This window comes from Sturnus vulgaris, chromosome 1, assembly GCF_052056855.1.
Source record: "Sturnus vulgaris isolate bStuVul1 chromosome 1, bStuVul1.hap1, whole genome shotgun sequence".
Taxonomy (NCBI): domain Eukaryota; kingdom Metazoa; phylum Chordata; class Aves; order Passeriformes; family Sturnidae; genus Sturnus; species Sturnus vulgaris.
Window position 1 is genome coordinate 121421070 of NC_142243.1, and position 23582 is coordinate 121444651.

Consider the following 23582-nt stretch of genomic DNA (forward strand, 5'->3'; position numbering starts at 1 on the left):
TTTTACACTTGCACGTGGAAGGTGAAATGTTTCTTTTGCAAGGATGAGGTATCCCTTGATTTGTTACTTGGGTTTTTTTTGATCATAGATGAGCTACTACCAAAATAACAGGATCCTTCATACGAGTAAGGTCACTTAATGCTGGAGATGGTAATTCTCTTTTAGGCTAAAAAATGGGAGGTTTTGATCTGTAATTCCTCCTTTTTCTTATAGAGCTGTGGAAAGTATGTTCTGAGACAACATTTAATTCTCTTTGCTTATCTAGCACAAATACCTTTAACAATGAAATATAGAGTCAGATTCTCTTCCTTGTTCTGCTCAGGTTTCATCCTGAACCTGGGAAACCTTCTGTGATGAAAAGCAGAGTCCAAACTCTCAAAGTGCTCTGAGAAAACTTGGGTTTGATCAATAAGCCTTTTCCAGTGTATTTGCTGTTTGTGGGGTATTTTAATAACACCTGAGAAGTTTGCTCCATCTATGACAAAATGGTTTTGAGCATCCTAGAGGCAAAAGGATAGACAAGAAGGCAGAGTCATGGCAGCAGTTACCTTGCAGTCCTATCCTTCTGTCAGAGATGCACTCAGTCGATGGAGCTGCAGAGGCAAAATCAGGATAGGCTTTTTAAGAATCTCAGCAAAAAAGAAAAGCCAGGTTGACTTTCAAAGACTTGGGGAAGACTGCAAGGCTTGCAATAGAAAAGTCATCTCTAAACTTGAATATGATGACAAGACTGAATGAATAAAAACTGAACCATCATCCCCCTTCTGGGCTGTTTTTAGAATCTTCTTTCAAACCATTCTTCAGAGCAATATAAAATAAAATGGCAGTGTTCCATAGACTGTCCCACCAGCATGAATCTTACTGAGATCCCCTCAGTGGGCCATTTTAAAAGGAATTATAAAATACAACGAGTAACAAAAAGGCCTACTTCAAACAGATTCCAATCACGATGAGGTGCTGATTTGTTACTGTAATTTAATTCCTCCAAGTAATTAGTTCAGCAAAGACAGGAGGGACAGAGTGTCAATCCTGGGGGCAGGCAGAGGTCTTTCTGGCAAAATACCAGCCATTCAAGCATTTTTGGCAAGAATCTCCATGTTTCTTTAGAAGATGCACAGGACATGTAAAATTCACATTTAATCTAAAAGAAAAAAACAGAATATAAACCAGTCACCAATTAACTAGTTTTACAGCTACAAGCTACAGCTCTTTTATTTTGCCCTCAGCATCTTTCAGACAGGTATTTAGAACCATCTGCAGAGCCAGTGAGCTTCGCTGCATTTGTTAACCTGCCCATAGCTGTACCTGCCTAACTGAAAGCACACCAATGCACACCTCCCACTTGCCAACCTCTGTTGCAACAAATTTGTGTTTGTATTTCTAAATAAATTTTAAAACCCTACGAAACAAGCAAACAAAAAACCAAAAAAAAAAAAACTCCACCAAGCAAATAACTCACTACTTTCAATGGCAGGGCTGGACAAATCTTACAGGAGCTACAAACGCTGCTGGGATGATGCTTTCTCTGATATAGAATTTGATTTGTTATAATACATTTATAGAGTGCTGGCTGCCTACGAGAGCCTGGAGTGATCCCCAGCATAATTTCTCTGAAGTCACCAAATTTAGTTCAGAGTTTGAAACAGAGAATCTAGCAAAACTTTGCTATTCCTGTCTTTGACATTCAAGCCAGTGTTTTAATGTAGAGTGCTTTTCAACCCAAATAACATGTTGTGTGAATGACTTTATAGAAAGGCTCACTATACAACTCGAAAAATATACAGGCTCTGCAGTTTCCAGATTCTGTTAATAAACAGGCATAATGCCATTTTCTTTCAAAGCTATTTCCAAAACAAGCGCAGCAGTATCAAATGACAAATCTTTCAGGCCAATCTATCATCTTTGGGGGCTAATTTGTGATAGAGACTCCCATTTTTCAGGGGAAATGTGGGAAATGAAACTGAGAAATCAGATTGCACAATAAAATTTTCTTTCTTTTGCCTCAGAATAGTAAAACCTTCTAACAGCAGTGATATGGAAGATTTAGCTGAGGTGTGGATCATGGGGATCTCTGGTACTAGTCAGCCAGGATTTGTTGATATTGTCATTGTTCTAAGTGCTGCTCCTTTAATAGCAGGGAACAGTATTCTTTTCTTAGATCTCATTATTATTTCATCCCATCTTTGTATCTGTACACTATTAATTTTTCTGTATTTGTTCTTTTATTGCAGTCTTTAGGTGTTTGCTATGAGTTTTTGTAGAGTGAATAGTTACAATGAAGTTGAAATTTCTTGTCTCAGATGAATATTGGTAAAAATATTTTAATTCAGTGGTAATCTGATCTTCTATCCGTCAGCCGGTGAAGTGGAAAGATGGAAATTAGTGGCTTATTTTCCATCTCAACACATATATGGCAGAAGAAATATTTTATTTTCTGCAGTTAGTGCATCTGGCTATAGTCAAAGGTGTCAAAGTGTGTCCCTGTATGGGCATTAAATAACAACTGTGCTGAACTCGTAAATAAAATAATCTATATTTTCTATAGAACCAAAACCACATTCTTCTCCCATGAAATGAGCTGCAAGACATGTACAAATAAATAAATAAATAAATAAATAAATAAACTGCAAATAATTTATTCAGATGCCTCATTACAGAGGTAGGTGCCATCTTTGAACTTTCATGTGTGATTATCTGGCCATTAAAGCATGATAGGCTGGGCTTTTTAGGAGCCTTTGATGAAGCACTTGGAGACATCTATGCAGACTGTTTCCATCAGATCAGCTTTGCCTGCAAATCCAGTTACTCCTTTGAGAAACTAGAACAGATTAGAGAGAGATAACTCTGTTCTTTAAAAGTTGATGCTGCTTCTTTTCTGGTATTTCTCCTGTAAACAAAGTTTTTGGTCTACCTTGCCTCCCTCCCCCCTTCCCAATGAACAAAGAAGCACAGAATTCATTTTGCTTCTCTGTGTGGTTTTGTTTCCTTTGAGCTTTCCTTTGCTATATCCATCATCTATTGGCCCTACAGACTATCTCACAAGTCCTGCCTCTGATGTGTTTGAAGAGAATTCACTTTTAGTTATTACGCCTTTAACAACCTGCTCTTCAGAACCCTTTTTTGGTTTGCCTTATTGTGTTTAACACCTGCTTGCCAAAGCTTTTCTCTTTTTCTTTTTTTTTAATTATTTTCCTCACTTGAACAGAACTTCAATTTGGAAGTCAAAATTCTTGCATTTAATAATGTCCTTCATCTCATTGTTAATTTCCTATTGCCTGAAATGCATCAGCCTGGGAGGAAGGAATTGTCTTACTGGAGATTGTTTTGATAGTTAGCATATACTGGCTGAATCCATGACAGTATCTTTAAACACTCTTTTTTCTATTCACAAGCATTTTGACACTGTTTTGCTATTTGAATCCCTCTTGGGTTTCTTTTTATTAGGCTTCACCGTTTCTATCATAGTCCCTCCTTTTGAAAATACTCTGTACCAAAATTCATGTCTCTACTCTCTGAGCCTCTTTGGTCTTCTTTGAGCTTGAGAGTAATCCAGAACAGGAACTTGACAGTGCATTAGGTTTGCTAGGCAAGGTTTTGGTGGGGAGGAAAGGTGTTGATTCTGTCAGAAGCTGCCAGAAGCTTCCCCCAGGTCCAATGCAGCCAATGTCAGCTGATTCCAAGATGGACCAAGGCCAAGCCCATCAGTAATAGTTGTAGCATATCTAGGATATATTTAGGAAGGGTGCAAAAATATGAAAACAATTCTGTCTGCAACAAGAGAGAGAAGAGAATATGTGAAAGAACTCTGTACACCCTGAGGTCAGTAAAGGAGGAGGAGCAGGAGATGCTCTATGCACAGGAGCAGAGGTTCCCCTGCAGCTCATGATGAAGACCACGGTGAGACAAGCTGTCCCCCTGCGGCTTGTGGAGGTCCACAGTGGAGCAGAGATTCACCTGCAGCCCGTGAAGGGCTGTACAACTGCCTGAAGGAGGCTGTGACCGATGGCAAGCAGGGGAAGAGTGTGAGGAGTCTTTCCTCTGAGGAGGAAGAGGAGTCCTTCCTCTGAGGATGAGGGAGTAGCAGATGCAGCTTGTGGAGATCTGACCACAGCCCCCCTTCTTTGTGTCTCTGTGCCACTGGAGGTGAGGTAGGTAATATGGGGAGCGAAGTTAAGCCTGGAAAGAAGGGAGTGATGGAGACAAGTTTTTTGACACTTCAGTTGTTATTTTTTTGTAATCCCACTCTGCTTTCATTGGTAATAAATTGTCCCCTGTTCATGTCTTTTTTGCCTTGTCTGTGACAAGAATTGGTGAGTGAGCTCTCCCTGTCATAGACTTTTCTCTCCCCATTTCAGATTAGGAGGGAAGTGATAGAGTTGCTCTAGTGGGCACCTGGCATCCAGCCAGAGTCCACCCACCATAGACAGTAGAGTCTGAATGCTGTACTTGTCCTCTGTATGTCTAGCATAGATATCCTGCATTAGATGATAGGAGTTACTTGACTTATCTGATCTGACTCTTAGCCGTCCTTTTTGCACAGGACCAATGCTCCACCAACACAACTGTTCTTCCCACAGTTCTGTACCCTTGCATTGCACAGTATTTCTCTTTGTATTCCTTCTACCAAGGTTTTCTATGCATATTATGCCAAATCCTCAAGGTAAATTATTCAAAGTAGAACAATCTATGAGATTCAACATATACAAGTAGCATTTTTCCCCCAGGTCTTATATGGATGTCAAGTTTCTTTTTTATTTTTTTTTTATACAGAATGTTATTTTGTTTGACACTCCTTTTGGCACAGAAGACAATATTAGAGAAATTTTAATTTGTCTTTGGAAAAAAGATATGGGGGAAATGCTAAGAAACTATTTGTTTTCAAGACATGAACTTGAGTAGGGGATAGCCATCATGCTAAGGGTTAGGGGTACTCAGAATGTCAAAGAAAATAATAAAAAATTTATTACTTGGTGTTGCATAGAAGGAATTTTTCAGTTGTTGTTGTTATTATTATTATTATTATTAATTATTAATTATTATTAATTATTATATGAAACTAGCTGGAACTTTGGTTTCTAAATTAAAGCCAGACATAGAGAAGATAAAACAAAACAGTTCCTAAATGTTTGTTGCAGGCAACATCAGAGCAAATTCCCAATGAGTGATGTTTCTATTGAAGTGTGCGTGTTTTGATCAGGGATCTCAGCATAACTTGACTCCAACTGTAGCTGTAGGCTTCTACACAGCAAAGGATTTATGGATAGATAATGCATGCAAAGGAATTTTTTCTGGAAACAAAAGAGCAGCTCTATATATAGTCTGAGTAAACAAACAAGAACAGGATACTAGAGACTACAGAAAGGAAGTAGGACACTGCATCTATATTTAAGTGTCTCTCATCATACAGTGCCAGTGGAATTCTGTCTGTTTCCAACGTGACCCAGGTGAAATCCAGATTTAATTAATTGCACCCAAATAAATCCCAACTAAACACAGGTATCAGGGAGGAAGATGTTCTTTGAGAAAAGTAGAAGAACCAGAGAAGGGTGAGATATAACTTAAGTTTTGGCAAAACAAGGGAGACCAAGGGATGTGGGGGCACATGAAGGACAGGATCAGAGCGAAGGTGAGAGCAATGTTGCCAAGGAAGACTCCAGAAGCCTGTAAAAGTACATGAGTAGAACCCTCTTCCAATAAATTTTTGTTTTCATTTTAATTGTGGACTGAAAAAAAATATTGAAATTAGAAAAGGCTGAAAAGTTTGCCAAGCAATGCTTCACTGGCAGCATTTCAGACATCCCTGTCCTTTGCTGCAGCAGCAGCACCACCTAATCTGTTTTCCTCACCAGTTAATGATTGAAATATGTCACATCGTGGGGGAAAGACTTTTGTCACCAACCTGATGTTTTTAAGAACACTCTTCCCTAACAGTGTGATTTAAGGCTTTCTGTATGGACCACTATGCATACATTTATCCATCTCAAAGTTACACCACCTACTTTGCTTTCTATCTCAGCCTTCTAGTTGCTCATGATCTTCACTGATGTGAAGTATTTTACTGTTTGCCAGTGACTGAAGGTATAAAGAAAAAGTACTAAGAGATCCTTGGAACTTGAGGAAAGAAGAGAAATTTAAATGAGGCCAAAATGAGAAGCAGATAAACATTTTCAGTTTAGTAGAAAACTAACATTTTTCCAAAGACAACAAGTCTTTAGAACAACAGTTCTCTATGCCCAAAGTAAATACCAAATACTCCTGACTTTTGGTAAATAAATCAATGCTGATATTCTGCCCTGACAGACCTGAAACACAGAGTAAGTAATTAACCTTCAGCTTGTCAGATCTGATACTTAGTCATCATCATCAGAGTCACTAAAGTTATAAGCCCTGAAGGAAAATATCATTCTGCTCCCGTCATTCTTATTTGTGGACCAAGTCACACAATGAAAGTTTTTCTAAACTCATTTCAGATGAAGAATGGTGCTTTTACAGTTGGTTTAATGGAATAATGAGCAAGTTGAAAGGTCTTGGTGTAATATTTGAGTTTCAGATTTAATTTTAGTCGGATCATTCTTCCACCTTGCAATTGGCTGAGAGCTTTCCAAGTTTTCCTGACTGTCATTTGAAATGAGAAGCCCTGTCAGGCTGTAATGAGTCCAGAAAAGGACATCCAGGTCATGCTACTGTGTACTTGATCCATGCCTTTTGAAATAGCAGTTTGTTCTGTTTAAGACACTTTTCTCCAAGCTGGAAATTTGAAATAGTTTATTTCGGGAACAGAGGCTGCCTGCTTACCAGATCCCACCTGATCCAGTGGCGTTGTTTAGGTCCAGAGGCTTCTGTCCGCTAGATCAATGGGATGACTACCCCTTCTCAAATCTCTATCCCTTATACATATTTGCTTGAGTAGTGTTTAATCTTGCAGCAGACCCCCTCAGGAAGGACAGGATCCATGCCAGTGGTTTACATGACTAATTGATTCTTGTAGACAAAACCAGTGCTAAAGCAAGTAAGTACTGCAGATGCCTCCCTCCTTAAGGTGGAAGCCAAAGAGGTTCTGTATCACTCTTTGAGCTGCTATCAATTAGTTCCATGAAACATTGCCAGAAAGTGTTTGCTTATGTTGGGAAACAGTGAAAACAGTATACATGCAGGTTTCATTAAAATATATAGGCCCAGATTTATTTTGTACTTTCAGGTCAGATCTGGCTATCTCACTGGAGTTTTGTGGCACTGAAAAAACAAGTTGGGGCTCAGTAATTGATGCAATATGAGGCGGGTTTTTTTAAGAGATTTTAGATAATAAGAAACATTTTCTTTATTATTTCTCCTCCCAAAAATAACAAGCCATGTATAGCCTGATGCTGAATAGGACTGGGGGCAGGGGGGGCAGGGGAGGAAAGGCATTTTTTTATCTTGCCCCCTATAATAGATTTTTCCTTTTGCTCAATTCTCTCTGTGAATAACAAGAGTGGCAGCCATTTTCTCTCAGCTCAACATCAAAACCCCTTTCATCTGCTGTCTAAATGCAAACAAAGCAAACCTTCCACCAGGCCTTTCTTTCCAGATAAATTAAAACTCTCATGTCCTGGGGCCTAAATCAAGCCTACAGGCCTTCCCTAGATAAATCCTTTCTCAACCTGAAATCTTCTTGCTACACGTGCTCCTTGTAAGATAATTTTGCAGTAGCTAATCAATAATGCAACAGTAAATTGCATTTAAATAAACATTAGCGGCCCTCTTAATGAATAAAACCTCATTTGCAATTTGTCAAAGTCACAAATGCTGGACTCTTTTGATATTCATTAGAATATTGGAAATTGGAGCTTTGACAGGTTTTATGTATGTTGCAATTATGATTTTTGTGAATAAAAGAAGTGCTTTATTTTCACAAGAATTCTTGAATAAAAGCAGTGATATATGCTATGGATGTGATAGATCTCAATTGCCACCTTATTAAAAAAGCAGAAAAAGAAAAAAAACCCTGTTGCAATCACAAATTTTAAAAGGTTGAAATGTACCATACATATATTTTGTAAGAATGTATTATGAAATTCTTTCTTTTATATGAAGAATTTTAATTAATTTGCTGTGATCCTAAGCTTTGGAAAAATAGAATTCTTCGTAATTAATTTTTTATGTGGCAATGCACTATTACAGTTGCATGTGTCGCTAATTTTGTAGTGAAATTGCAAAATAAAAGTGTGTTTACACATCACATATAGTAAATTCACTTAATAAGGTTTTTTTGATTTTATCCCCATTTTTCAATGGAAGCACTTCACATAAATATCCCCATGTGAAACATCTGCACCATGCACATTACTGCATGAATTCACTGCTTTATAAACAAAGTCATACACCTGGGATGAAGCAAAAATTCTAATTTTGAGAACCATTAGGTTGTGGAATAGTATCCCAAGGGAAGAAGGAGAAGCCATAACCACAAGCTATTTAAAAACAAATTGGAAAACCTGAGCAATACAGGGTAAAGAACAGAACATCACTGGAAGAGAGACACAACACAAATTTTGTGCAAGTTGTTTTCCATCTCTTCATTCTGCAATTGCACAGAAGGAGGAGGCCAAGCCAAACACAGAGCATCACACTGGTTTTCTACAGCAGTTTCTATGGGAAAATCCAGCTTTCATTTAAAACACATGTACACACACACACATGTACATACTCAGATTTGTGTCTTCTGCACTGACATGAGAAATCCTACCTGAGCTTCCTTTGTGGGAAGAAATGGTAAATGAAGATAGCACATTCTTTTTGCACTGAAGGAGTTTGAAATCATGCAGTATGAGCTGCATTTGTGGACAAATCCCCCAAAAGGTCTTCCTTTGCCTTACAGTAGAAATACAAGCTCTTTGAAAACATCTCTGTAATAGTTTAGGTTGAAAGACTGGGCCCTCTGTGTGAGGGTATCTGAAGAGTTGTATGTATTTTCAAATTAAATAACTAAAAGAAATGTGTTGTAGAAAAGCTTGTACTATGAGCAATATCCAGTTTTATGCATACCAACATGCATAAATGACAAGCAAATCTGCTTAGCTTTGAAAATCGTGAAATACCTGAAGACAAGAAAGGGAGATCCATCTTCTACAAAACAAATTTGTGGCTTTCTGTGATCTCCAGAACTTATTTATCCCAAAGAACTTTTAGGAGGGCAGAGGAGACCAGTTTGTAGCTGTAGCTCATAATGTTTCTTGACTGGCTCACAAGAGGCTGATAAAGACATGGGCCAAACCAAACTTAACCTGGACTTCATCGTGTTCCACGCCTGGCCTCACATCCCACCAGCCTCACACATCCATTTACAATAGCCCATTGCTCCAAAAGAGTGTGCTCCCAGGAAAAGGTGACATAAGATTGATTTATGGTTTCCACCTTTAAGTCAAGGCTCCTCTCTTGCCACCACACAGGCAAGACAGTCTTCTAACCACAAAATAAACAGCCCCTTTGTCCCTTCCAGCCTCCTGGTCTGTGCTCAGTGCCATTCCTAACCTTGGCCTCCAGGAGCTGAGAAGCTGGAGGAGCTCTGCCCACCTTTTCCCTACAAATGCTCCAGCACAAGTGAGGAGTTGCTTTGCAAAAGTGGTGCTTCAGGGTAAGAGGCCAGTCCTGCCAGCTACAGAGGAGGCTTGAGAGCACAAGAATTAAGCTGGACAAAGACCTGCAGATTTCTGCACCTCCACTATGAATCAGATCAGGTGTTTCCAAGCTGAGCTATTTTGGGAGACACTGACAGCAGTAGCTCCTGTGTCCTGTGCATGCCCAGAAGGACCAATTTTCTCCACAGGCTGTACGGATTTGAAGCAGCCTGCATGTCACTAATGGTACATCATAGCTTGTGTATCTCTGCTCTCAAACTCATTACCTCAGCAAGGGAGGCTCAGGACAGAGAACCAGGAGTGGCCACAAAACAACACAACTCTGCAGGAGTCCGGGGTCTGCTCCTGTGCAAGAAAACAATCTGAAAGGCTGCTCTACTCCCCACTGTACTTCAACTGTCACCAACACATCTGGCAGTCGACAGAGCAGGGCTGAAAACCTTTGCATGCCCAGGTGAAGGTGAGAAGAATCTTCCCACCTAGGTCTGATCCCCCGAACTCAAAGCCCTGGCATCCTTCAGATGCTTTTTTATTACTGTTCTGATCTGGTGAGAAAGAGTCCTACAACATTACCTTGGCACTGCAAACTGTATGTTAAATATTAGGAAATAACAGGAGTTAAATTAATGTTTTTTCCACACTATGTACTATCATATTAGGTAGAGAGAATGTCGGTCATTTTTGTATGGATCCTTGGCCATACATTAAACTCTTTTTAGGGGGGTAGGGGGAGCGGACAGAGAGGGCCAGGGAATGCAGCATACCACAGGAAGCCATTATTTATCTTCCTTTAAATAATTGTATGTAAAAAACTGCAGAAAATAGTTATATATATATATATATATATATATATATATATATATATATGTATATGTTATTTATAACCGTTTCCTCCATGCATTTTTGCCCCTGACTTTGAGGGTCACTAGGAAGAAGGATGAGAACTGTTCATATTCAAATTTCAGGAAATTATTCTATCTGCTCCTTATGGAGGGAGAGTTTAAGTTTTTGCACTTACTGATGCAGAAGTCTCTTTGGGTTCCCTCCCCAAAGCTGAGCTTGGGCTCTCTCAAAGGATTGTTTATTTAGGATAGAGCACTCTGGATGCCAGCCTTCAGTAGCTTTGAGCTGCATTACTCCCTGTGATTTTACTCTAAGTATTGTGGATACTTTTATAATTTATGAATTATAAATGTGATGCATTTTAACATTTTAGAAGAAACCAAGAAAATTATATTCCTATTTTCATTTTCTAGCCTCATCCTGAGCCTATTACTTGCCTCCTACTAAGAGAAAGAGAAAAAAAGATTAAATTTTAACAGGTGTCTTGATAAGAGCATTAGACAGTTCTACAGCTGACACAAAACTCCATGCATATATTCTCAGTAAAGTTGTTAACTGTTTATTTATGCTTATATACGCCCATACTTGTAAATATTGGTTCTTGAATCAGAATGAAATAGAACTATTTTCTTATTAGTGACACTAGGCTCGAATTATAATCGTTACTAGTACTATCTTTAAAAATACAGTTTTAAACCTATGAGCAGATATAGATTTTGCATTTCCATTACAATACTTTAATCTATGACCTTTGTCCTTTTATTACGATACTATTGAAATTAGGTTGTTGGAATGATGATGTGGCTACTAATTTATTCATTGCTTTTTCTTTTTCTTTTTTTTTAACCTAAGGGTAGTAAAAAGGTCTGAAAATTATTTTAAATCAGATATTTTTTTATCTGTGATAATGCTTTCCGCATGGATACAGGGCTTTGTTAAGTCTGGCAAAGGCTATTATTTTGTCCTCAGGTTAATATACAGACACAAAAAATGAGACGTTGGACCTCATAAACATGGTTAGAGCCAGTAATCAAAGGTGTGACTTAACATTGGCATGACATGTTCCTAAAAACTGTTTTAAAACAAATATAGTTAAAATTTAAATATATATAAATATACATATATATATATATATATATATATGAAATGCTGTGTTGTTAGTACTAACGTTTCCATTCCTACAAGGCCTCCAGCAGTTTCTCAGTACAAGAAGAAACACAAATGAATGACATTTTCGCTTTCTATTTCATATCAGCACACTAAGCTATATTAGCTAGTCCCAGTTCTCGTTTCAGACAGAAGTAAATCTGGTATAATTCCAGCACAGCCAATGACTGCCTACATCACTGGGGTGAATCTGTGAAATCATGCCTCTGCTACTTACATCTGTAATGTGTGGGGACAGGGACAAAACAGCACCTGCCTATCTTCTTGTGTGCACAGAACAGCCACAGTCCCTCCCCAGCATTTCCTAATACACAGCATTTCTCTACCTTTAGAATTTTGCATATCAAATACTAAGGTTGTAACAGATAGTGCCAGTGCCATGAAACAGACATAGTCATCTTAATCATCTATTTCCATGTTTAAAGTCTGAATAGATAAATTTCCAGCGTACCAAGATTATGTCTCATGTGTGTAACTCACACAACTAACAACATGCCTTCGTTAGAGGCACTTGAGAGAATTTTACTTTGTCCATTTTAGCTTTATTTAACAACAGTCATACACCATTCACATTAGCTCAGATTACGCATTTAATTTCCTTAAGTGCTACTCTTAAAACATCGCCATGCTTAATGTTGACGTCTAAATGGTACCATTTACGCTTTGCTGTGAACACCTCATTAAAGCAAATGGAGCAGGTAAGGAGGTAAAGCATCTGCCTTTGTTGAGGCAAATGGAGAATTGTGTGCCTTTGTTTGACTGGGAACAGTTGAGCATGATTTTCAGCCTGTGTAAACTGATGTAGCTTCATAGATTTCATCAGAGCTCCTCTAATTCATATTAGTTACAGATAAGGCAGGGTTTCCTGTGAGCCTCGATAACATAGTATTCCCTATGTCTGTAAGGTCACTTAAGAGATGCCTCTGGAGCACTGATTGTTTATACGTTGGATATAGAGGTATTTTTTTTAAAGGGCTACACATATGTCACCCTTCCAGTGGAAAAAAACAACCCTTTTTTTCATTTCCTCACTTGAAAATCAAATTTGTGAATATTTTTTGCAGTGAGAAAACAGTACTTTTTCCAATAACAAACAAAAACAAAAAATAAAGAGGTGGAAGAGAGATTTTTTTTTTTCCTGACTGGCTAAAATTTCTCTCTGAATAAATTTAAGTGCAGAATATTTTGGAGCCCTGAAAGTGTAAAAAAAGCAAGACAATTACTCAAGTTATTCTGCAATTTACCTGTGAACATAGGTAGACATAGCACAATTACAGATTTTTACATGTATTTTTAAGTATTGTGGAAGACCAAAAAAAAAAAAAAAAATCCAAGACTGGGGTTTGCTAAAGTAAATAAAGTAAATAGATCAAGAGATATTGCTAAACCTGCCAAAACTTGGCTTCCTTTGCTGTAGCATCTGCAGCAGAATCAATGGATTACAAAGAATATTTTGTCCCTTTCTACTGAAGGGAACTGTGACAGTGACAGATTAGACAGACTATTTTATCTTAAACATGATTTAGCCATTGAGCTGTTGTCAGTAGCTTGCATTGCTTCCCAAGCTCTGCATTAGTGTCCCACCACCCTATAAATTGCCTTCTCTCTCCTCAGCTCCCACACCACCATGGGACCACCTTACCAACAGAGAATAAAGGGGAACACCATTAATGTTTGAAAAATCCTCTGAAAATCTGTGATAAAAGCTGCCATAAAAGTGCAAAGTATTTATTATTATTATTTCCTTGATGTCAATGTGAGCCATAATAGTGCTTTTTTGTCCAATTTGTTACTTAAAAGAGAAAGAAAAATTAGCTGCTGCTCTGTTTTCAAAGCCAGCAGAGGCCATTGAGGAATTTACAGCATTCTGTTTCAGATATTTCCTAATTCTTTTTGCCCCAAAATACAGAACCGGGGTTAAACATGGTCAGTACCATTTCTACTTGTCCTGAGTCTTGGAAACGAGGAGCTAATGCAGGCTGCAACAGCTATTGCTTTTACTGACAGCATATGATCTTTTGTGAGATGAACAGTTTAAGCCAACTGACTACACAGGAACACTAATAGCAAAGGATGAGCTATATTAACTTCAAAAAGCTCACATTAATGTAATGTGAAATTGTACATTTTGTGAGGCTTTCAAGTCCATTTTTTCTGAGTAATTTGTGCACAAAAAGTCTTAGAAACTTTTCTGACACAAATAAACAAACAAACGCCTCCTCCTACTCCAACTTCTTCCTCTAATCTATTACCTAAATGGATTATCCTCAGGGCTTTTTCCCCTCCAAGTCAAAAGCAGAGAAGGCTTAAATAAGTGAAAGTAAAATCTATTAACACCGTTTTGCAACTTTATTGATAGCACCAGTGTTATCCAAGCTGTCTCCTGCCACTTGGTAGCACAAATGTGGAGAGTTCCTATCTCCTCGCCTGGCAGCAGGGGAACCCAGTGGTCAGTGAAGCCGAGTTTCCACAGCAACACCCAGTTATGTTTCCCAGGCAACCAGGATCCTCAAAATCGGGTGGCAATTGGTGAGCAGAGTAGTTTGGGGACAGTAAAATCTATTTTCCCACTTCACCAAAGTAGGAGCTGTGCTGGTGTCTGGCCCAGGTGGGATGTAAGGGAAGAAGGGGCTGCAGCCTGACTAAAGGATGCAGCTGCTTCTCCTCACTCACATCTACCTTCAGCTTCTTCAATCTCCTCACTTTGCCCAGCAGAATGCTCAAAAAAGTAACATTGTACATTTTTAGTTACAGTTGTTTTCTTCTTTTGCTAATTTTGTAGCTACCACTCCTACATTACTGTCTATTTTTAATACTGCCTTATACATATTTTGTGCCAGCTTCTGGTGACTACACTTCATTAAATTCTGCCTTAACAGGAGAGGACCAAACCTTTGTTTCATTCAGTTCTCAGTTTGAACAACATGCCACTGCAGGCCAGGAAAGGATTGTTCAAGTTACAAAACTCAGATTTTAATTAATTTTATCACAAAAGCGCATGATTTAGGAGGAGGGGCATGATAAGCTCATCCCTGGTATTTAGACAGATTTGGACACAGAGTTTTTTATGAATTTTTTTATCTGGTCCCTTTTGTTATTGATGTTGACCCTTATTGTTTCGTCAATACCTGGCTTGCTGCCATCTGAGGGTTGTTAGGAAAGGAGAAGAAAACAGAATTTTTTCTAGTCAGAAATTCACTTCTCTAAGTATTGTGACCATTATTTTCAGATTTTGGAAAATGATAATCTGAATATTGTCACTTTCTAGGCTTTTTTGAGCTGACTTGCAAGGCTTTGAAGAAGTTTTATTACTTCAAAGAGCATATTGACAGCTGGTCTCAGCAGATGACAGGAATTCAAACAGGCCATGAATGAGCTATCTGGGGATGCAAGTTAATGTTTCCAGCAATTTTCAACAATTTTTTTTCCATGGCATGGAGAAACAACTACAAACAAGACATATAACAAAGATACATGAGATGAACCTGCATCTTCAGATGTTAATCAGTGCTATCAGACAAGATTCAAAATACTGCAGAATGTTGTGCCACTCTTGATATGGTTACAAAAAAAATCCCCAAACTAGTATTAGGCAAATAGGTTAACCTTAGCTTCTTCAGATATGAGAAACCATCCTGGTTTTCCAAGGAATCTGTGCCTCGATGTCCTGTTGTACCTTCCAATGCAAACATAGCCAGCACTCCCTCTTCCCTCAGAGGCTGTGAGAGAAGATGCAGTCACACCAGCTCCACTTCTCTTCGCCAGTTGAAGCTAGAGAAAGAAAAGAATTGAAGTCATATCAGTGAATATTTTCTCTTCTTTTTGTTCTACAGGCATGAAAGACAGAAAAATAGAGATTTTGATGCTATGCTCACATGCTCTAGGTGCTCCATGCTGCCAGAAATTAGTGACTCTTGTGACGTGACTGCTAACTACCATGTAGACCTGCAAGGACAGTATCCTAAGTCATGCATAGTTTCAATCTTTTCCTTCTATAAATGTAATTAGAAAGGTCATAATTAGGCATCTCCTGTTATTGGAAACTCTGAGACCTATGTCCTCTGTGCCCTTTTTAATGATATGGTATAACAGCTAAAAAAAAAAAAAAGATAAACATCATCTATTTGGTCTATGTTTTAAAAGGCTATTTTTAGTGCCTTTTTAGAATTGAACAAGCACTGTTAATCTGTGTTCAGTCTCTTCCAAAAGCCACTGCTGCAGAAAGAATTTTGTATAATGCTCACCTTACTAGATTCAAAATGTAAGAGGAGAAAACCCTCTTCTATCAGAACGTTGTTCTAGTCTACACAAAATTTTAATTATCTTAAGCAAACTTACAAATGATAAAGAAAAAACTCAGCTAAAATTTGTGAAATGTGTGTCTGAAAATTAACTATCAAGACAGGTCATGTATGTATTAAATAACTTTTCTGCTCATCTTTTAAACAATCATAGATTTATATAAATATGACTGCTCAAAAAAAAATTACTATTCCCACTATTCTGACTCTCACTCTGTCCTACCCCTTCCTTGAACTTCAAGAGTCCCTGCCTCCTCCCTTCCTCCCTTCCTCCCTTCTTCTCTTCTTCCCTACTTCCTGTCCTTCCTCCCTCCATGGTGCATGTGCATTGGCCAAAGTGTTGAAGGAGGCTCTAGGATATCACACATGTGAAATCTAAAAGGTTAAACTCTTGGCATTGCAAGGTGCCAATATTGGGAGTGCAAGGCTCATCATGGTGTGTCTGGAGGTTTGGGGAACATGAATTGGGTCTGTGTATTTGGGGTCAAAGGGAATAAAGAGTTAAAGCATCAGGAGGGCCTGAAGAGCCACAGAAATGAAAAATCATGCTCTGCCTTAACATGATATGTTAGCATGCTGGCTTCTCCAGCACTTTATGGCTATCAAAAAATCAAGACTGCCATTTTTTGTACTTGTAAAAAGAACAAAACAAGATGAAGCAAAAGAAAAAAAAAAGAAAAAACAAAACCAAAACAACAGCAACAAGGGAAATGGGGAAAAAATGAAGAAAACCCACCATTTGTGCCAAGAACAAGGATTTTTTTCTGAAACAGCTGGCTGATTCTATGCCCTTTCCATGATTCAGTACATCTGGGCCAGAGTCAGAAGAAATATTTGTCAGAATAATATTAGTCTGTTCACATATAAAATGCACACTTTGGTTGTAATCACTCTCCTGAATTTCTGAAAATCCTATCTAAAACTGACCTATTAACATGGATAGAGGCTACCTGTGCTCACTGAAGGGGCTGAGCTCAGGCTGCCTTTGTGAATGGCCTTCCTCAACTCCTTACACCTTCCAGCATGTATCCCTGTTATAAGTAGGAGACTCAGAATAGGCAGCACGGTCGAATGGGGGAATGCTGCTGTTGCACACATTGTTTTATCACCAAACAGCCAGCAAGTGCTGTTAAATTCCTAGAGCAGAGCTAGTACACAAACTGAATTCACAAGAATGCCTCAAGTCTTGAGGATGAAGCTGCAGGAGACAAATATATTACAATGTCCAGGCAGCACAGGAAGATATTATATCGTGATCCCTTCTGAACCTTGTCCACTGGCATTGGATAGGTCCTCTGCACTGCTCAATGCTGACATTATGTGGTCTACATGTCTAAGATAACTGAAAATCTCCCATGAACTTGTACTGTCTCTGCCCAGGAATGTGTCTGGAATCACAGTAGAGTTTACAGAAAGGAGAGTTCCACTTCTGATGAAAAGAACTATTTATTGCTTTGTAGACACTGGTTGAAAAGTCTGGCCATTCTTTGGACAACAGCAGAACTGTGAGTTGAGCTCATATCCTAAGAACATTTAATCACAAATCTCTACCATATCATATAGCCTACTTTAAAAATTGAGGGTTTTTGAGAGTGAAAGGCTTAAAAGGCAATGCCCACTGGCCCAGCAAAGGTAATACAGTGGGATACTCCTAGACAGCAATGCTCTTACTGCTTTCTGTGTGATATTAACAAGGGAAACAAAGCAGACAAAAAGGAATCAAAGTTTTGTGAGAAGGGTTAAAGAATTCTTTATCTCATTTACTAGTGCTGCTCCATCAAACATTTGAGAAACAAGTTCTGCATTGATGCAATGGCTCTTGAACCTTCCCGTTTATCCTTTCCTCCCTTCCCTCAAAATGCTTTGTCCAGCTCTAAACCAAATAGGCAGTCACCTTCACTCCTATCTCAGCAAGGTCAAAGTCATTGAATGTGCCTTAAAGATAGAAGGAAAGTCAGCCAAAGGAGCTAAACGCAACATCCATTGTAGCAATGAGAACTTTGCCCTCTACTATTGGGACTGTCTGAAGCAGTTTCACAAATGTGTGTGTGAATCAGACTTTTGTCATCAGGATTGCAGTTTTTATTGTGACGTAGTCAGACATCCATGTTACTTTTCACAGGGACAGCACAAGTGCTTTGCAACATGATCTTGTTCAAATTTAAAGGACAGATTCATATAACACTAAGAATAGAGAGAAAATACATAATTTTGGGTCTAATCTAGCTGTGCTTAATAGTCTCCCTTATCCTGCTTGCCAAAAAATGCCTGTTACTCAGTTGGTTTTCTATTGCTGAGCTAAAGTTTGCACTGGTAGTACTAAATATAATGATTTTGTTACAGTTTTCTTAAAGCTCATCTTGCTTTCTTTCCCTGACTTTTAAACTTTATTGGAGGTCAGTTGCCATGCAGCAGTTGCAGATCAACCCTTCTGAGATAGCTTGGCTTCTTCCATGTTGGCTTCTTCTACTCTCTCAGCACTTGGTCCATCTTCCTCATACTTTTCCTTACTGTTCTCACATCAGTCCAAGTTGCTGCATTCTAAGCAAAAAGAGCTACGTTCTGCTGCATTGTTCAGTTCAAAGTTACCATGGTGGCCCTGAGTCTTACATTTCCAGTCCTTTTGTTCTTTTCCAGCGTTGTGCTCAAGGCCTGATTATGAGTGCTCGCAGTGATTTACATCTTAGCACACTGTCAGGTCAAATCACTGGCAATGTCCTTTCAACGGGAGTTTGCTGTTCAAGGACTGCCTTTGGATCAGGCTTTGCATGATTCAAATAAAAAATTCATATGCAAGTGTTTGGTGCTGTAGTGACAAGGTGCTATTGCTGTCTGCATTTAGTGACCTTTTTTATGAGTGTGAAGGACTTGCTACCAGAGACAGAGCTGCACTGTGAAATACCATGAACATGGCATCCTCTCTGAGCTGCAGTTCTGGGGACTTAGGTCCCACAGAGCAGCCCTGGGGTGCCACCTTTTCTTTGTTTCTGACCACCCTGCATAGCAATCCTGAGATCCTTTGCTGGGATCTCAGCTTGTGCCTGACCAGTCTTGTCCCCAGACCAGTCCCAGAACCAAGGAATGATTTAGACTGAAAAGGAGCTCTGAAGGACACCCATTTCGATCTGGCTGAAGCAGGTTCAATCAGACTGGCTTGCTTGTGGTCTTTTCTAGGTGAGTTTTAATGTTTACAAGGATAGCAACTCCACTTTCCTGGACATCCAGCTGAGACTTATAACTACTTATTTCCGCTATAGTGGTGGAAAAGACACAAAACCCACCCTCCTATCTAACAGGACTTCACATGTTCCAGTGTCTGCTACCTCCTGTGCTATCACTGTGCACCTTCTGAGAGAATCTGGCTACATCTTGCCTACATTCTCCCATGTGCAGTTCTAGACAGTGGTAATATCCCTCCCAAGTCTTTTCATCTTAAGGCTGAACAAATCCAGTTCTCTCAGCATCTCCTCATACATGATGTGCTCCAGCCCAATGACTACCTTAGTGGCCTTCACTCAGTCCAACATGCCCTCTCCATCTGCTTCTGAATATTAAGAGCATGAAACCTCCAAAACACTTAGAAGATAATTTCCTTGACTTCCCTTTCACAATTTCTGAGGGGGTTAGAAGAACCTGTATCTCATCTGCTGCAGCAATCCACTGTAAATTTTTTGCACCAGTTAATCATAGTGTTTCTGACAGAAAGAGTGGAAAGCAACTAAGGAAAATAGAGACCAAGACAAGTTTTAATTACAAATGTGAAGTACTGTCTAAGCATTGAAAAAAAAATCAGATTGCTTTGTCATACAATGGATAAAGATAGGGAGAGGTAGCCTAATCATTTCTTTTGGTCCTTTTAACACAATTTCACATACTAACAGTGGTGATAAAATTACTGCTTGGTAACTTTAAATTCCTATAATGGCATCTGATTGGTGACAGCACCTTGAAAATCATTAAAGAATTCTGAGGAATTAAAAACAATTACTAAGAACAGAATACATTCAAATTCTGTAACTAGTATGTAATTCTTCTGAAAAGCATATTAATTAGTGTCTAACAAGATTTTAATTTATATTTTTTGTGCTAGACAAATAGTTGAGTAATAGAACCTTGACTGAGCAACTGAATAATCAAAAATCATTAATACCAATGTGCACTAGATCCATTCTGATCACAGAGCTGCCAAAAAATAAAAAAAATCATTGGCTTTTTTAAACTATTTTTCTAGTTCTCTTTGCTGGGTGCTTATGGGGAAGCAACAGCCCTTTGCAGTTCCTGGGGATTAAACACAAGTATTTTAATGTGATCTTTTTGGTGTTGAGAAAAATGTTTTCAGTAGTGTCACTCCAGTGTATTTAATGGAGTAACTACAACAAGGAATCTTCTCCTTTGTTTTGAAAGGGGAAAATCTTTGGGGATTTGCTTCTTCCCTCTTTTTCCTTTGATGAGTAAATCAGCAAATGGCTGTGTTTCGAATGGTTACATGGTAAGCACTTATTCTGGAAGTACTGCTTTATAATGCATTTTCCTGAGGGCAAAGAGCATTTGTGGAAAATGCAGAGAGCCAAGTTAGGTAAGTAAGGTGGGCTGCCTCTACTACAGATACAGAGCCCTGTGTAAACAGGAAAAAAGACGACACAGAAAGATATGTACCATTTTCATAAGTTCTAACTGAAATTGTATAAACATAAGCATAATCATATTTTCCATTCCCCTTGGCATCACTTTGTGGTTTATTTGTTTTCTGATGTGCCCTACATCATCGCCTTCCGTGTTTTAGAGATGTGAATTGTCAGTAGCTTCCTTGGCTGCCTCTGCACTCCTAAGGAATATGGGGAAGTCCTTCATGGCACGGAAGATCATTATGTAACAGATAACGGGGGTGGGGGGGTGGGGGGGATGTCTCTGCATCAACTGGTGGCATAATCCCCAAGGGAAAACAGACTTTAGTTGAACAATCAGAAAACTGGCTTGCTTTATGGTGTTTACACTGCTGCTTGCTAATGGATCACCATAAAGGAAGCAAAAGGACTCTTAGACTATTGAGTATGCTATCATGGGAGTCTTCTGAGTGCGCCTTTTTTATTTGCTGCAGTCAGGTTAATGAGCTCACCAGCCCACTTGATGTCGAGGACTTTGTAACAAAGCAATCTCTCATTAAATGCTGCCTGGCACCACTCTCTTGAAGCAAAGGGACATTCAGATTATTGAATGCCTTTGTATTCCTCATTCCTACCAGGCTATGGCGTCCAGCAGTGGCATCAGTCCCGCACACTTACTGGCAGCCGTCCAGTCATGCGCCTGCCCTCTTCAAACTGCATGGGCATTTGCCAATCTAAGCAGCACTAGTAGGCAAACAAGCATGGCACACGACTGCTTTGGCTGGTAGCCAGATGTGCAGCTGTACCATCTCACTTCCCCACTACTGTAGGGAGAAATGCATTCTTTCACCATTCTTTCCCATTCAGCTGATTTACACGGGGAAGTTTTGTTGCAGTACAAAGGAATGTGCATTTATCTGCATTCTCTTTCTGCTTCAACACCTTTTTTTTAGTCTCAGTAGTGCAGGTCATGAATTCATCTGTGGCTTTATTTAAATACCTCCTGGCTGACAGTTTCTTCAATGAAATGACCCCAGAGTGTTATCAGCTAGCGAGCAGGTGTGTCTCTTTATTCAGAATCTTGCAGGCAACGGTGCATCCTGGGTAAAGAGCAAGCTATGCATGATCCAGCTCTTCCCTACATTACTCAGGAGATTTAATGGTTCACTGTCATAAAAGCACTTACAAAGATTTTTTTTTTCCTAACTTGGCTTTCTGCTGGGCTTTGTGCCCTGAGATATTTTGACACAAACACATAAAATGATAAAAAAGGATTTTTTATGAAAGGATTCATCTCATTCAAAAATATTTTTAAAAATCAGATTTGGTCAGGCTGTAGTTTTTAGTTGTGAAATACTAAACAGATATTTAATAACAATGTAGCTGTTGTGTCTATAGTTTCACTACTAAACAGCCTTGTAAAGCGTCTTGTTTGCTGATGTCCCTGTGTGTGTCTGTGCACATACAAGTACACCCATTTTCTATTCAGCTAGCCTCTAATGTTGAAGAAATCCTCAAAGTCAGGTTACTAGAGTGGTAAGAGAAAATCAGACCAAAAAAAAAAAACAAAAAACCTTAAAGAATAAAGTCGAGGAGACTACAGACAACAGGAGGGATCTCCTTGTCCTTGCAAATAGTGTCATACTGTGTTTTAGGACACAGATGCTAGAACATTTTCTTTTACACGGCTACTTCTTAGCCTTCCTTGCCATGGAGGGAGAGGAAAAACATGGAGCCCAGCAGTGTTTTCAAGGCTCTTGCATGAGTACAGGATAGTCTGGAGAATTGTTCCCTGGGGCACTCCTCCTCTCTTCCTCAGACAAATATCAGATTTTATCATACCACAAAACACTCAGCCAGTGTTCACCCACTCTGTAAGTCATTTTTCCCTTTGACCAGCAGTGAACTGAGAGGACGTCCTACCCAGGTGATCTTTGTGTGCTCAGAAATAAAAGTGATAGTCTCATTTAATCTTTGTTGAGAAAGGATTCAGAAAATTCAGTAAGGTTCCTTGTTTGTCTGTCAGTAAAAAAGACATGAAAGGACAATAAAAGTGATGGAAATTAATTTTATCCTGACAGAAAGTCAAATGAAGTTTTGTTGGAGCACAGTCTAACATCAGTTTTGCTCCTGCATCCATTGAAATTAGCAAGCAAGCTCTTATTGACTTAGTGAGCAGGACTGTGATTCACAAATTTGGCTAATCCACTCATATTTTTAATATGAGATTTTGAAAAGGTCACAGAATGTAGAGTCAAGACCGTTGTCCCCAAAAGGGGGTTGGCTTGAGACCAGGCAAAGATAATAAAACCAGTTGTCCAGCTTTTCAGTATTCATCACATACCAGCTCCATTGACTAATAAGACGATGGTGGGTTTAGGAATGCAGGAAGGCCTTTCTTTTCATCCTTTCTTTCTGCCTTTCAGCAGGTGATATTTTAAGTAAGAAGGATGCTAACTTGATCAAAAAAATCCCAAAAATCCCAATTATGTGTGTTTTATTTCAAAGTGGAAGAAGTACATTTATAGAAATGTGCTATTTAAACTGTCTTATGGAATATAATGATAAGGGCAAAATGTGAACCTTATTTAAAAATAAATATGCTGCTGGAAAAATCAGCAAGGCTTCAACATCCATTTATATGCAAAACTAAATAAAATTTTAAAACAAAATGCAGTTCTTTAAATACAATCCCAGTAAATCATTTTAACTCTGTTGTTGGTTTTGGGGTTGTGGTTTTCTATTGCAACAATGCTTCTCTAGTAGTTCTTCTGGAAGTCAGATAAATTTTTAACAAGTATCTGCAAAATTTAAATCCATCTTTCAACCACTAGTTCTCTCTGAAATTACTTATATGCAGCAAAATCTTCTAGCCTGTTTTATTTGCATTCCACTCAAAGAGTGGGTAAAATACTACTTTGCCCATTTTACAGAGAAGGTAGATTGGATTTATCTCATTCTTCCATTTGAAACATCAGTATTGACCATTCAAAAAGACCAAACATTACAGAATCACAGAATTGTTAGGGCTGGGCAGCTCTGGAGATTAT

General features: G+C 38.8%; 1 long non-coding RNA gene across 2 annotated transcripts in view; it reads right to left on the reverse strand.

Moving 5' to 3' along the window:
• Window positions 1-23582, reverse strand: part of LOC148225468 (uncharacterized) — a 190845-nt gene that overhangs the window by 131714 nt on the left and 35549 nt on the right. For both annotated transcript variants that reach the window (XR_015807541.1, XR_015807540.1), the window contains exon 2: window positions 15234-15398. This is a non-coding gene — a long non-coding RNA (uncharacterized LOC148225468). The remainder of the gene's footprint in view (window positions 1-15233; window positions 15399-23582) is intronic.